The 6,540-nt window shown below is 39.3% G+C and overlaps 1 non-coding gene across 1 annotated transcript; it reads right to left on the bottom strand.

Annotated features, from left to right (window-relative positions):
* Positions 1 to 352: 352 nt before the first annotated feature.
* Positions 353 to 492, bottom strand: LOC140614539 (U4 spliceosomal RNA). The gene has a single exon (XR_012015380.1). It is a non-coding gene; the product is annotated as a U4 spliceosomal RNA (small nuclear RNA).
* Between the last annotated feature and the right edge of the window lie 6,048 nt (positions 493 to 6,540).

Raw genomic sequence — 6,540 nt, 5'->3', positions numbered from 1 at the left:
GCTTTTCTGGTGGCAGAAAATCAAAACCCAGTAGGAACTAGGTTAGGCATAATGTAGAATTAATTGGCTTAAATACCCAAACCAGAGAAAGGGCAGTGATAAGGCTAGGTCCCAGAGTTTTCTGGAATAAGAGAAGGTAGTGGTGCCAGGCCCCATTTACCTACTGGCTCTTAATCTCCCTTCATTTTTCTGCATTTGAACCTCATTCTTTCACATTGGCTTTTGCATTACGGCTGGGAACATGGCCCCGGGCAGCTCTTTCTCTTACAGTTTTGCAACCTACCCACAAGACAGAGGTGATAACTCTTGGCTGCTTGACCTGAATCTCTATTATTTGCTGTTTTGTGAGGTACACTTTCTGAGTGGAGAGACAACTAGCCAATGAACTGGAAGCCCAGTTAGTAGACTTGAATCCATAACTGACCTCTAAATTTGCAATAATCGTGCCTTGGATAAACCTCATTGGCTACGATACTGCCACTGCACAAAGCTGACCTCTAAATTTAAACTCAATATATTCTTATATAGTCCATAACATTTTTCAGCCTTTGGGGTGTTACACTTATGACAACCATATTAGTTAACTACTGCTGCATGATAGCTTACCACAAAATTTAGCAGCTTAAAACAGCATTTATTATCTCACAGTTTCGGTGGGCTGGGAATTGGGTGTAACTTAGCTGGGTGCCTCTGTCCAGTACCTATCTAAGCTGCAGTCAGGTGTCAGCCAAGGCTGACGTCATCTCTTGCTGATCTGGAAAAGAATCTGCTTCCAAGCTTTCTCACATGGCTATTTGCAAGCCTCTGATCTCCCCTGGATGTTGACTAGAGATCTCTCTGGCCTCACCAGAGAGCAGTTCATAACATGGCAGCAGGCTTTCTTCAGAATAAGTTAGCAAAAGAGTGAGAGAGGCTTCCTAAGATGGAGGCTGTAGTCTTTTTGTAATCTACCTTGGACAGTGACATCAGCTGCATTTGCCATATTCTATTCACTACTGAGTCACTAGGTTTAGCCCACACTCAAGAGGAGAAAATTACATAAAGACACAAAGGAAGCAGGAATCATGGGGCTGTTCTTGTCCTACAATGTCTTTTAACTATGCCTTTTTTTTTTTTTCTTAGTTTCTGGTAAACAGAAGACAAGACTAGCAATTCATAAATATCATTAATTGCAGGGTCTACAGTAAAAATAAGGCTGAAAAATTCAGCTCTTAGTGTACTAGGAAGGGCAAAAGACTGCATCTGTCCCAGGATATCCGTACTTTCCCTCAGCTATTCCAGAGGAAGAAAGACTTATTTCTTAAGAAATTGAGAGATCATTAAGTCTAGGTTAAAAACCAATTTCTAGGAAGTAATTTCATGAGCAAGTTTTTAGACTTCCATAAATTTAGAGAATTCATATAATACTGCCTATATCCATTTTCTGCATAAAATATACTATCTAAAATGGTATGCTTCCTCCAAATTGCCCCTCTGAGTTTGCAATGATATTCTAAGAACATCTTAGTATGCGTTTGGCATCTGTATTCTCTGATACTATTCTTTTAGGAGTTGAGTTGGCATGGTTGGTGGGGCAGTCCTGGCCTTGGATCTTTGTGCTTTTGTTTCAGCACAGAGCAGCACTGCACCTAAATTCATACCACTTGCACTGTTGCCCCTAATACTCAACCAGTATAATCTGGCTTGCCAATTGATTCACATCGCATTCAAATAATAACTCTCTATTACTTTATTTATTTATTTTTAAAGTTATTCTTTTTAAAGATTTATTGATTTTTTAAATTTATTTTTTATTGGTGTTCAATTTACTAACATACAGAATAACCCCCAGTGCCCGTCACCCATTCACTCCCACCCCCCGCCCTCCTCCCCTTCTACTACCCCTAGTTCGTTTCCCAGAGTTAGCAGTCTTTACGTTCTGTCTCCCTTTCTGATATTTCCCACACATTTCTTCTCCCTTCCCTTATATTCCCTTTCACTATTATTTATATTCCCCAAATGAATGAGAACATATAATGTTTGTCCTTCTCCGACTGACTTACTTCACTCAGCATAATACCCTCCAGTTCCATCCACGTTGAAGCAAGTGGTGGGTATTTGTCATTTCTAATAGCTGAGTAATATTCCATTGTATACATAAACCACATCTTCTTTATCCATTCATCTTTCGGTGGACACCAAGGCTCCTTCCACAGTTTGGCTATCATGGCCATTGCTGCTATAAACATCGGGGTGCAGGTGTCCCGGCGTTTCATTGCATTTGTATCTTTGGGGTAAATCCCCAACAGTGCAATTGCTGGGTTGTAGGGCAGGTCTATTTTTAACTCTTTGAGGAACCTCCACACAGTTTTCCAGAGTGGCTGCACCAGTTCACATTCCCACCAACAGTGTAAGAGGGTTCCCTTTTCACCGCATCCTCTCCAACATTTGTGGTTTCCTGCCTTGTTAATTTTCCCCATTCTCACTGGTGTGAGGTGGTATCTCATTGTGGTTTTGATTTGTATTTCCCTGATGGCAAGTGATGCAGAGCATTTTCTCATATGCATGTTGGACATCCACATGCAGAAGAATGAAACTAGACCACTCTCTTTCACCATACACAAAGATAAACTCAAAATGGATGAAAGATCTAAATGTGAGACAAGATTCCATCAAAATCCTAGAGAAGAACACAGGCAACACCCTTTTTGAACTCGGCCACAGTAACTTCTTGCAAGATACATCCACGAAGGCAAAAGAAACAAAAGCAAAAATGAACTATTGGCACTTCATCAAGATAAGAAGCTTTTGCACAGCAAAGGATACAGTCAACAAAACTCAAAGACAACCTACAGAATGGGAGAAGATATTTGCAAATGACGTATCAGATAAAGGGCTAGTTTCCAAGATCTATAAAGAACTTCTTAAACTCAACACCAAAGAAACAAACAATCCAATCATGAAATGGGCAAAAGACATGAAGAGAAATCTCACAGAGGAAGACATAGACATCTCTATTACTTTAAAAAATAGTGGCAATCATTATTGCCAGTGTTCAAGGGGCAGCACAAGCATTTTTATCCAATATAGAAAACTTTCTGTAAATGTTTTCTTTAGATCTCTCTCTGTTCTAAAAGCAGGCAACTGCTGAAAACCTTTAGCATGAACAGGTCCCTGTGTCCTGTTGACTTTCTCCTCCCCAATTTGCACACCTTTTGCAATATACTATTCCAGAAAAGCTGTGTGTGACCCTTGAGAAGATGGTCTGGTCCCTTCCTCTGATGGCCTGTCTCATGATAATCAGGCATCATCAACTCCGCTTTGGAACAGTGATGAATTATCACTATATGAAGGCTCTCATCAAGAACCTGAAGTTTGGATTTTGATTCCTTCTTCCTTTAATGCCTTTCTCTTGCACTCAATTAAGAAGGAAGTAAAGAGGAAACCTTTTCAGGGGGCAGTCTTAGGAGTAAAGAAAGTGCTCTGGGAATGCAATATTTATTCTAAGAATCAGTTTTAAATTGCTCAGTTTAGAAGATGTGCATTGTTCTCCTAACTCCCTACTTCTGTGCACTGAGTAATCAGAGCTCAAAAAAAATCAACAATCTTCAATGTTCAAATAATATAAAGTAATATTTAATGTGAACATTTCTTTCCTACTACCTACACCATATTGTATCTGTGTGGTTTTTGAGTAAAGAAACCTAAAGCATGTTTTGGGCAAAAATGATGTAAATTAAGTAACAGAGTTTGCTGAAAAAAGGAAAGGAGATAAGAATGTACCCTTTTATTTTTTTAATTTTAATTTTTTTAAATATTTATTTATTCATGAGAGACACAGAGACAGAGAGAGGCAGACACATCGGCAGACAGAGAAGCGGGCTCTCTACCGGAAGCCCAATGTGGGACTTGATCCGGGATCCTGGGATCAGGCCCCAAGCCAAAGGCAGACACTCAACTGCTGAGCCACCCAGGCATCCCCAAAAATGTACCTTTTAAATATTTTTCCCCATCCTACAGAAAACATAGAGTTATAAGAAGAAATAAACAACATGGAAATTATCCAGATCATTTTTCCTTCCTATCTGGGTTTGGGCATTTACAGTAGCTTAGAGATTGGTTAGTAATTAGGAATTCCAGCCCGCAGATTTGAAAGCTATTATTTGTATTTTATACTTAGAGAGTATACACATTTGTTTTTAATTTAGTATGTTTTGCTTCCTCACTTGGTTTTGGCTTGTTTTCCTGCCTACATAGCAGCAGGTGTTTGGATGATAATAACATCTAAAATAATTCTAGGAAAATGTGCAAATTGGCTGAAGAGCAGCAGGAGCTATCACAATATGCACCTCCCCTCCTCCCATAATTTAGTTTAACTAATCAGATTGCAGCATCAAAGCTGTTATGTACTTGGTACATGGTTTTTTGTTTTGTTTTGGTGTAAAATTGTATGGGTGTTTTAACCACGATAACAGGTGTATATAAAAGTTTTGAAGTTTGGGAAGGGTATTGCTGCAATCTAGAAGTGCCCACTATTAAGGGTGACCATATTACAAGACTTACAAACAAAGAGTTTTTAATTCACAAAACTTGAGCTTTGAGATATGTGTTCATTTATATTTATATCAGTTAGAATTGTACTCCATCGAAAGGAGAAAACCTATCAAGCTACGGCTTAAATAAAGGATTCTTTTCATCACATAAAGTTCAGAAATCATTCAGTAGGTCTCTGATGCTATCAGGGACTCATGCTTCTTCCATCTTCTCACTCTACCATGCTTTGTGTGTGGATTCTGTCCTCATAGTCTCTGAATGGCAACTGCACCTCCAAACATCAAGTTCATATCCTAGCCTGAACAAAAGTGAGGGCAGAAAAAAGGGCAGCTCCTCTACCAGGAGAGAGAAAACTTATCATGAGCTCTGTAGCGTAATAATTTGCAATTATACCAGAAATGGGCCACAGGATTATCCATGGTTACAAGAATAGTTGGGAAACCAAGATTTTTAGTTGAGTAAATTGACACCCTATGAAAATCAGAGTTTTGGTTGGTGAGGGAGAAGGAGGAGAATGTATATTTAGTAGATAATTGGAGAGACTAACAAAACCCATTTTCAAATAATAATTTTTCTCTCTCATTTGTATATATGTAAATGTGTGTGTATGTGTGTTTCCTGAGCATGTTTAAAAGTATGGGCTTTGATGTCTTACAGAACTGGATTTGAATTCTTTCTATGACATACTAGATATGTAACATCTGGGAAGTTAGTCCAGCCTAGGGTTCATCCTGCAATCCCACTGTTTCCCAACCAAGAACCAGTTCTGTATGTTTGCAGGGTAATGGTACCAACAAAATATAGCTTGTGATGGAAGGAGGGACATTAGTACACCAATTTGACTACTCACCATATTCAAAGCCTACATCTGAGGGCTTATACTGCAGATCTCCTGATGGGATTACTTGATACATTTATCTTCATGCGTATCTCTGGTTTGAGTATTTCTGTAACAACTGTAATAAAACTACAAAGAAGTCAGTTATAGGAAATTAAATTTGAATGCCAAAAAAATGGAATATATAGGCCAGGTTCAGTCCAGCCAGCAAGTTTACATGATACCAAGAAGGTATTGGCTGTTCTCTACAGCATATTTGATGAGTACCTGAAATCACCAGGTAGATGTCTTTTTGTCTAGGCTGTATGATCTGGAAACAAGTGAGATAGTCTTACTCCAGGAAGGTTTCTTCATGGATATTCAGCACTAGTGTCCATGAGCAGCAGTGCCTGACTAAGGTTCAGGGACATATTGAGATGGTCTTAGAAGACTTTCTATGGGGGCACCTGGATGGCTTGGTTGATTAAGCATCCAACTCTTAATTTCAGCTCAGGTTATAATCTCAGGGTTATGGGAACAAGCCCCACATCAGGCTCTGTGCTGGGCGTGGAGCCTGCTTAAGATTCTCTCTCCTGCTCCTCCTCCTCCCCAATAGAAGACTTTTGTATGGAAGGACTTCTTCCTTCATTTGTCACTGCCACCCCAAAGAGGTATGTCCAACCATCAACACTAATATAATCCACAGAAATCTTTGCTACATCCAACGTGACATCTGTAGGACTTCAAATTTCATGACTTCTAGACCTGTGTTACAGACAAAAGAGGCAAGCTAGAGGGAGCTCTGAACTCACTCTAGACTTCTTAATCCAATTGAAACGGTATCACAATACATTTTATTTCACAGCCATGACATCATCCTGAAGGCAGTGGACACTGACTAAGATTCTGAACATCATTCTCTGCTTCACATTCCCCATTCATATGAGCCATTTCCATCCTGTTTACATAAGGCATTTATCCCATTTCAGTAATATAATTTTGACAGATAGGATTTCGATTCCCAGAAAGCACAGGAGGAAGTTTTGTCTCAAATTGGGTTCCAGTGTTTATCTTCCCTGCCACCTCCACACCCTCCTCTGTACTGGTCTGCATTATCAGAATTCTCTGAATCCTGAGTTTTGTTTTCTACTTTCTTTTTTTTGCCTCTGAATCTTTACTCTTCTTTCATT

This window comes from Canis lupus, chromosome 22, assembly GCF_048164855.1.
Source record: "Canis lupus baileyi chromosome 22, mCanLup2.hap1, whole genome shotgun sequence".
In the NCBI taxonomy this organism is placed as follows: domain Eukaryota; kingdom Metazoa; phylum Chordata; class Mammalia; order Carnivora; family Canidae; genus Canis; species Canis lupus.
Note: the sequence above shows the minus strand (reverse complement) of the source record. Positions and strands in the feature narration are given on the sequence as shown.